This window comes from Ambystoma mexicanum, chromosome 1q (genome assembly GCF_040938575.1).
Source record: "Ambystoma mexicanum isolate Mex_15411 chromosome 1q, UKY_AmexF1_1, whole genome shotgun sequence".
Classification (NCBI taxonomy): domain Eukaryota; kingdom Metazoa; phylum Chordata; class Amphibia; order Caudata; family Ambystomatidae; genus Ambystoma; species Ambystoma mexicanum.
The window spans coordinates 716,160,638-716,170,247 of NC_090922.1; positions in this window are offsets into that span (position 1 = coordinate 716,160,638).

The window sequence follows — 9,610 nt, forward strand, 5'->3', positions numbered from 1 at the left end:
GAGATAGGATTGCTAAAGTGTATCAAGAGATGAGAACTAAAGGTGAATCGGGAAGCAGGGGAAAAGAAGATCGATCTATAGTTGCCCAGTAATGAGGCAAGGAAGGAAGCCTGTTTATTTTGAGCATAGAGCCTTGTCATTAGACAGGTTAACTTTAAATAGGGATAAGAAAGATGAAGGCCATACTAGTTGGGGACTGGATATGTCAGATGAAGACAGAGAAACCTTCCCTGGGGAGGTGGAAGAAATTGCATCCGTCCAGAGCAATGTTTGCAGAGAGATAAGGAATTGAGATGGTCAGATTTAGGCCAACCTAAATATAGGACGCCAGATCACATGGCATACCCAGAGCAACCTAAAGGATGATCGTATAGTGAGAGGGGGGAATCACCGCCATATGTAAACAGGTTGAGGTCATTGCCAGTGGAAAAGAAAACAGGAACCATTTTCCCCCTATGGATAGGTAGAAGATGGGAGCCAATTGTGGATTTGGGTTCACGCAGTTCCCTTATTGGAAAAAAGGAAGCCCCAGACCGCAGTATATCCCTTGGCCCCAAACAGACAAGGATAATTTAAGATGTAAACTCCCTAGTTTAACGGCGTGTGTGGGAAAAATTTATTTATGAGTTAGTAAAGATGACAGGAGGACCTACTCTGGCGATAGGGGACATTAAAGGTCTCCTAGCAAATATTCTTGGGGAAAGGACTGATAACATTTGGATGAGAGCAGGTTACTCAAGTGTCATGGTACAGAACACAGCTCATGATGGAGCGCCATTTAATAATTGTAGGGTGGCTGCCTGGAAAGTGCTCAAGGTACAGTATCCTTGTACGTCAGATATGGGTGCAATTATGGCAAGTAAAATGAAAGATGAAGAAGATCTGCTTGCTTATATTCAAAGCATTCAGGAAAGCGAGTGCCTCGAGGAAATCAGTGCCAATATTTTACCACATTTTGTGTCAGGGATTGCCAGAACAGGTACAGAGACAGCTCAAGAAGCTAGTGGGAATGGAAGTGGAGCCATGAGCATAGATACAATTGACTATAGTACATCATTGCCGATTGCTACAAGAGAAAGATAAGAGGAAAGACGAAGCTAGGAAACTCGAGGAAGCTGTAGAGGAGGAGTCAAGTATCCCTACCAGAAGCTTCACCCCCATGTTGCCTATATGTTGGGAACTGGAAATTGCAACACATGCAGTCCCAGTGAGAATGCCTGTAATGCAATGAATCCTTGAAACAAGGTATCCATTGAGAAAACCCTACATGCACGCACAAAGAAATAACGTTCTTTTGGAAGAAGTTCTGGAAGAAGTATGAAAATAAGTGAGAACGAAGAATGGTGATGTCATGCAGAGCAGAACTGACACACCCTGAAACGATACGTAAAACAGAAGAAGATAAATATTCAATCAGATCTGAAAGGGAGGTGTCGAAGATGAGCAACATTTTGGGCTCAAGATGAAGATGGTCATGCAAAGAAATGCTGAAGAAAATACAAAGTCATTTTACACTTGTTCAGATGCAGTAACGCAAGTAGACTAAGTGATCTTAAGGCTGGCTATTTAGTGAATAGTTTGCAGCGATGTGCCAATGTATATGCATAGGAATGTATAGAAACTGGATGTTCCATAATGCACTTTAGCATGGCTTGAAACCCTTTGATTGTAAAATGTTTTAAAGTGTAGCGCAGTTGGAAAACAGCTAATGACGAAGGAGAAATTCAAGAAAGGCTTGGCTTGCCCAAGCACTAAGATTCAAGGCCACCGTGATCCTGGTTGTCTATCAAGTAGTTACAATGAACGTGAGAAAGACACACACTTCTGTTTGAGGTGAAATGGAAAAACACTGAAGGTGTCAAGAAATCATTATTTGATAGTATTATATGCAGCAAAGAGTTTGAAATCCTGGTCTCCAGTCACATGGTCTGATGAAAATAGACATTGGGTTGAGCAACACTGAAACCAGAAGATAAGAACATGCCATACTCCCTTTATTTCTTAGGCACAGAAAGCCTCAGCAAGTCCAAGTTCAAAGCCTTAATTGAATGGCAAACAGCAAGAGTGATGACAGATGTTGGGCTAATTGGGTGAGGAGGCATGGCCACGCCGACCCTCCATGCACCTAGAGTGGTAGCCTGTGTGCTGCTAGGATGTGGAATATTCCAGAGGGTACAAGGGTGCCAACCAATTGTAGAGGGCCACGTATCAAAAAGCCCTATAGTTTGTGTAACTAATGAATCATTGTATATTTTATGACGATGAAGATGACTTGCACTAGGGGAGGGCTTAGTTGTCCATGTGATGCTAGAATCCCAATCACTACTTAGATGTTCCCTGTAATCCTATCATATCCCCAAGTAGGTTTTTGTAGGTTGCCATGTAGTGTGACGTCACTGATGATGAGTTTTGACTATAAATGTTATCTTTTTAATGAAATATAATGAGAGCTCGAGCGAATGACGGATGAAGTCCGTTGTAACTTACCTGTTTTAGATAATTGCAAACTTCCTGAGTCATTTTTTTTATTGATGTTTGTGTAAATTCTGTATCCCCACCCATCTCTAGGTATTGCTACCTCGTCTTAAAGGGCCCTATGTCTATGGGTTCAAAGATAAGCTAGTTCAGAAGAAATTGTCAAAATACACCATAGGGGTGGTACTGACAAGAGGAGAAGGGCTGGGAATGCAGCAAGGAATAGGTACATTGCAGGCGATTAATCAACACCAATCAGATCAAGGAAGGAATGGGTTTACACCGAGAGACATAGGAATGGCCTTCAGAGGAAGAGGTGGTTTCCAGAATAATCAGGGTGGCTTTCAAAATAACCAAGGCGGGTTCCAGAATATGCATAATGACAATCAAAATATGCATGGAGGGCTCCCTCCTATATGTTGGACATGTGGCATGACAGGGCACATCACGCAAACATAGGGGAGCCAAGGGTATGTACAGAATGGGCAATTCTCAAGTGGGAGGACAGCTTACCCTCCAGCATATTGCTCACAAAAGAGGGACGGGTTTGCCCAAGATCGGACAGTGTACCAAGCATAAATGCTGCAAATGCAACAGCCTTTGCAATCTCAACAAGCACCATTGCATCTGCCGTAAGGGCAGTCACAGCACACACCCATGCAGATACAGCAGAGTTTTTGACACCTAGAGTAGGGGCTGTCACTGTCGTGGGAAAGAACTTTTATAGGTACAAGGATAAGTATGTACCCATACTAGGATAGCTCACAGGGTGACTTGATGTGTTCAGTACTATCGGTGACACCGAACCCCCAAGAGGAACCGAGGGTTGATGTTACCATAGGAGGCAAATCTTTTTCTTTTTTAGTAGACACTGGGGCAACTCGCTCATGTACACTTGAGGGAAAAAAATCTGTTATCGAGAAATGCCATCAATGCTCATGGTTTCTCTGGAGCTACAAGTAGAGTTCCTTTTACTGATGAATTACCAGTCTCTCTAGGACAGTGTGACATTTCTGTACCATTATTTTATTCAAAACAGACACTGGTTAATATTCTGAGCCGATATTTAATGACGAAGTCAAATATGACAATGTCCTACACTGATGAAGGCATAGGCCCTCATTACGACCCTGGCGGAAATCGAAAAACGATGGCGGAAATGCAATACCGCCATCGAATAGCGCTCGGTGCGATCATGACCCGTCACCGCAAAGTACGATGCCATCAGCGCCACCGTAGTGAACGCCAACGCTAACTGCACCAAGTACGTGCACGCGCGCCATGCCAAACCGCAAATACCACCATGGCGCAACGGTACGCGAATTCTGACCCTAGCGGACATGCACCTAACGCCATCAAGCACGGCGGAAAGTACCATTCCGCCATGGTGAGAAGTACGGCATCGCGAACCACCCGTAAACGGCCCTACTGAGTGCCTGTACACCACTCCCTGGCCACATTGCACAACTCCTCGTAGGTGCAATGAAGTCACACAATGCAACCAGTGAAATGTACAAGTCACCCATGCCTGCCAACGAACAAATGAACCTCAAGAGGGGCCAATGGGAGCTGCAGGGCACAGATGGCACGAATACAGAAGCTACACAAATGGACATGACCTCAGTCTCCCTCCAAGAAACGCACGCAAACACAGGCACCTGTGACCAGCCATATTCTGATAATCACATCATTCCACCAATCCACCTGGCTGACCGGCATCTGTTACACAAAAGCTAATCCCCCGCCCCTGAGCATGACACCATTAAAACAGTCATATTGGCAGCCCTAATCCCTGACCTCACTGGGCTCCGTAGGCAAACGCGCCCAGCACAGTACCACGCAACTATACTCCGAAGCTGGAACCCAATGCAGATCTCCTCACAATACATCGCTCCCCAAATAGGAATATGCCACATCACTTGCAAAGAAGAACGCTACACGGTTCATATCAGAATAGAAATTTAATGCACAACAAATTCACCAAGCCCATACAGCCATTAGGCCATGAACCCCAAAATATAATTCACCATTGTGGGCTGCATCCGCAATTAATGACCAGCTACTTCTTGTGTGACGCCCTGTTCCCTCATGGTACACAGGGCCTACATTCTCGTACGAAAAGGCAACATGGAAGCACCTCGAACCACAGGGCCGTCCCATTAGGGAGGCACTAGTCCAGCTGAAAGGCCGAAATGTTGCTCCTAGCCACTAGTACTGCGTAAGGGCATGTGGCCCATTGGCGCTCGTCCCATAAGATCGTAATGCTGCTCCACTGATTAACACGAAGCAGCAGGTGTCGGGAGTAAAATCCATCTGCAGGAGTGGCATACAGATGGCAGTGGCAAAAGGGGAGGAGATACCTGTCACCCAAATGAAATGAAAAAGAATAGTATGGGCATCAGAACTGCATTTGAATTAATCACTTCAATGATCACACCAAATCCACAGCCATATGCATGCTAGCCCACTCCAAGGGATCATCACCACCCAAAAACCACTTGCGAATCATAACTATCTATATCGAGGTGAAAACACTATTACAAACAAGTGTTTCTGTGCATGCGTCTGTTAAAACAGAATCCATCAGATGGGATTAGTAATGTGCATAGACACAAGTGTCTGAAGGCGCGTCGAGACAGGGAGGGTTCAACAAGGCCAGATAGACGATGGTCCCACTATGGCAGCCCTGCATCACATAGCGCAGGGGAGGTGGATATATTCCAAGAAGCCCCGTACATGGCAAACTCTGTATTAAATCATCTGTCCTTGCATCCATACATCATTCCCTCATCCCGTAATGAAAACGCCTGATTTCATACTCACATAACATGTGAAATTTCCATTGAGTCTGTGCGTTATGCAGCCTGCTAAATCCACTGTGCTCCAGGCCGGAATTCCAGTGTTGTGAAGTAACATGTATTTGGGAACGTCCGGCCTCATCGCCCACTTCGCTATTGCGCATCCCATACTATTCATATCAATCATTGCATTCTCGCCATGGCCCCTGTCCCAAGGACATTGAACAATAGAACGTTATATTTGCAGTCAGACCTGTGGGCATCTCCTCGCCGCTAGCTGAAAACCGAAAGCGCTGTCCTTCGAATTCCTCATTTGCAACATCACGTCGAAAAGGCATCTGTGGCCGCTTGAAATCACAAATTAATCCATCTAGTGCGGCTGTGTGTGAAAATGGCAACTGCCTTCACTCACAAATGGGACGCCCCGCCCGTCGGTGAACCTCGGTACTGTGTTGCATGAGGGTCCACCGTAACTCGAGTACTACGTTCCACTGACCCTTCACAAGTCTGTTCACGACTGCAAAGATAGTATGTGAACCAATGGGACCATAGCAGAATGAACATATCAACCAATATTACACTGCCATCGGGAACAAATACATGATTGCAATAGCAAGATGCCATTCGTCGAATTGCAACGTTGTGTGCGGGACGTGCTCGCCCAAAGGGGATTGCAGCTTGCACAGGTGGAATGAATCACCACAGGTGGAGGCCATACAGCCTGAAAACACATAAATTGCACACCCAACCCCCTCCCACAACCACACCCACTCCGAAATGCTACCGGCAGGACTAGCGATGTTGGCCCTGGGGGACCTGATAGCACTGCAAGTACTACAACTTCAAGAAGAAGACGAACACCAACTACTTCAACAACCGGCCGCACGGAGGAGACGCAGGAGGAGGAGGAGGGCAAGGCAGGGCCAGCAAGGGCCGCCAGCACAGCCACTACCACCACGCAGGCAGCCCGCAATTCCACGCCTCCGAGCACATCCGTTCGACCTCACTGATGAGCAGATCCACACCCTCTACCGTTTGGACCGGGACACCATAACCGCCATTGTGGACATGACACAGGCTGACCTTGTCAGCATGATAGATAGCCCAACCGCCATCCCACCCCTACTGAAGGTGGTGTCTGTACTACACTTCCTGGCCACAGGCACCTACCAGCACACAGTCGGACAGTTGCATGGCATTTCACAGCCACTGTTCTCACGGACACTATTGCAAGTGCTCGATGCCCTCCTGAAGCACGCAGACGACTACATCTCTCTACCACGCTCGGAGCAGGAGATTACGAACGCAAAAGTGGGATTCCATGCACTTGGCGGCATACCGGGTTCCATTGGTGCCATCGACTGCACCCATGTGGAATTGGTCGTCCCACATGCCATGGAGGCCCAGTACCGCAACCGAAACAATTTCATTCTCTGAATGTACAAATGGTGTGTGACTCCAACAGGATCATTACACATTGTTGTGCCCGATTCCCTGGATCAACCCATGATTCTATGGTCTTGAGGAACTCTACAATACCACGCTACATGAAGCGACACGCAGGGAACAGATCCTGGCTACTCGGTGAGTCTCATTTCAAGCATGATGATGTGGGGTATGTGATGCGGCAATGACCTGGCAGGAAGGGGGGGGGGTGCGTACGTAGCAATGGCATTCCTCAAACATCCTTTATTGTCCACATACAGGTGATGCCGGGTATCCACTGAAGAGATGGCTCCTTACACCACTCCGGAACCCACGGGACCAGCATGAGGAGGACTACAACCATGCCCACTCACGTACCCGTGTAGTCATAGAACAGGCATTCGGCCTACTGAAGACTCGTTTCCGCTGCCTCAGCAGGTCTGGCGGGGCACTCCTGTACCGCCATGAGAAGGTTGCAAAGATGGTCATGGCATGTGTCATGCTACACAACATGTGCGTACGTAGAAATGTGCCCATGCCCCCTGACGCAGAACTGCAAGCACCTGAAGATGGTCATGATGAGGGTGGGGATGTGGCAGCACCTCAAGGAGTCTGCGAGGCACAGGAGGGCCGTGACATTCGTCAGCATATCATAGATGCATGCTTCTAGCACTCACGCCTGGTGGCTGATACATGGACACGGGACTTGTGGCACTGTGTGTGTCTGGAACATGCACAATATGGACTGTACGCCTATAATGGCCTTGTACACAAAGATCAATGTCCACACATCTCATTGTATGATCGTGCATTGTTTATGGCATATGTGAAATCATGTTACACACCCCATCGACCCGCCACCCAATGAGCACAACACACCCCCTCCACCCTCCTACCTCCCCCCCGAACACCAGTGTCCAAAGATGCTCATTGTCAGTGGGCAGTCGCTATTGCAAGCCCCCTCTCCGGGTATCAGGGGCACCCCTGCCTGTGGAGCGCAGGTTCCTCCCAGATCTACGTTGGGGGCTGCCCTGGACGGAACTTGCAACGGATGATGTCTCTGCCTGCTCACGTCCATGCATGTCCCTGAGGGTTTGTGAGAGCTCAGTGAGCACACGGCGCACAGCGGCAAGTTCGGCACATACGTCTTTGGACGTCGCATGCAGTTCCCCCCTCAGGCTCTCGGTGCTTCTCTCCATTTGTACTCTCAGGCTCTCGGTGCTTCTCTCCATTTCTACTCTCAGGCTCTCGGTGCTACTCTCCATTTGTGCCCTTAGTGTCTCTGTACTTCTCTCCATTTCTGCCCTAAGTGTCTCAGTTGATGTTTCTATGTCTGCCTTAGTGCCCCCACATTCATCGGCATGGTCCTTGAGGAGCGTGGCCAGTTGCTGCTGTTGCACGATTACCTGGTCGAGGGACTGTTGCCTCTGCTGGGCCATGGCCACTTGCGGTGGTGTCACAGAGGGGCTGGTCACCTCATGTTGCCTTGCCACAGGGCTTGTGGGGGATGGCCAGTCATCGTCTTGTGGGTGCCCCTGCGTGGTATCCTCATGGTGTACGGGATGGAACAGACAGGGGGATTGAGACAGGTCATGGATGGATCTGACTTCGACATCCCCGTTTTCTGTGTCGGAGCATGCTGCCATTAATGCAGTGTCACCTATGGTGCTGCTGCCACCAGAAGCAGTGCCTACTGTGGCATCCATTGGGGGGACCTGTGGTGGTGCTGTTGTGGGCATGCTGGCTGCTGGGGTGCCTGTTGAAGTTCCCTCCTGTGTGCTGCCACTTGATTTGTGCTGCTGCCGTGTCTTGATGCGTGCAGCTGAGGTGGAGGGTGTTTGGCCGTCGGTCTTGGCCCTCTTTGCAGGTGTGCTGGTAGGGGTGTCCTGGAGCTCGTCGTTTGAATCGGACCCTGTGGTGGAGTAAAGGAGGGCGAGCGTTATAAATGGGTCTGTGGAAATTGGAATGGCAATGTATCACATGCATTGGGGTGGTACCTGAGGGTGATTTGGGTTGGGGCCTTGGAGGTGGTTTCTTTTTTGTGTGGAGTGAGGGTGCAGTTGTTTTGCAGCCTGCGGTTAGGGTGTGCCTGCTGCACGTGTAGAGGGTGTTTTTAGGATTTTTAATTATTTATGTATTTAATGTGAGTTTTAACGTGTGCTATCGGGCCTATGTATGTGGACGTTCTCCTGGACATGTGTTACTGTTACACTATGTGGACACGTGGTACTTCACATGGTTGGGCATTGTGGTTTTAGCATTGTTTTATTTGGGACACCTACCTGATTCTTCGGATGTCTGCACTCCTTTCTCCATCCCTCCGACTCCCTCTATACTCTCCATTCCAATGGTGGAGGCACAGATTTCTTCCCAGGGGGTCAACTTGATGGGTGATTCGATCCTCCCCCGGTAGCTGTGGCAATGTTGCGGTTGGCAGAAAGTATGCTACGGACGCGGATCCGCAGGTCGTCCCATCGCTTTCTGCATTGCTGTGGGTTGCGGGGTGCGGTCCCCACCGCACTTACCCGCTGTGCCACCAGGGCCCATATGGCCTTCTTGTTCGCAAGTGCCGTCCTGGTCATTTGCGTGGAGAAGACGACGGCAGCATTCTCCTGGAGGGTCTCTGTGAGCACGGTGAGTTCCTCACGGGAGAAGTGGACCTGCCGCTTGCTGTCGCATGCTTTCTTCGCTACTTTTCCCATTTTTCTTGGTTTCACTAGGGTGGATGTCGGGTTGGGATGTGTCTCAGGGTAGTATTTTTAATGGTTGTGTGGAAATAGTGTTTTTATAGGTGTACGGCGTGATGTTTCCCGTTCCGGGACCATGTTTTTACTTCCGTTTCCGTATATTTCCGGTCACCGTACTTTCCGATTGCCGCTCATTGCGGTGACCGCTAAGATGGGTGGCGGAAT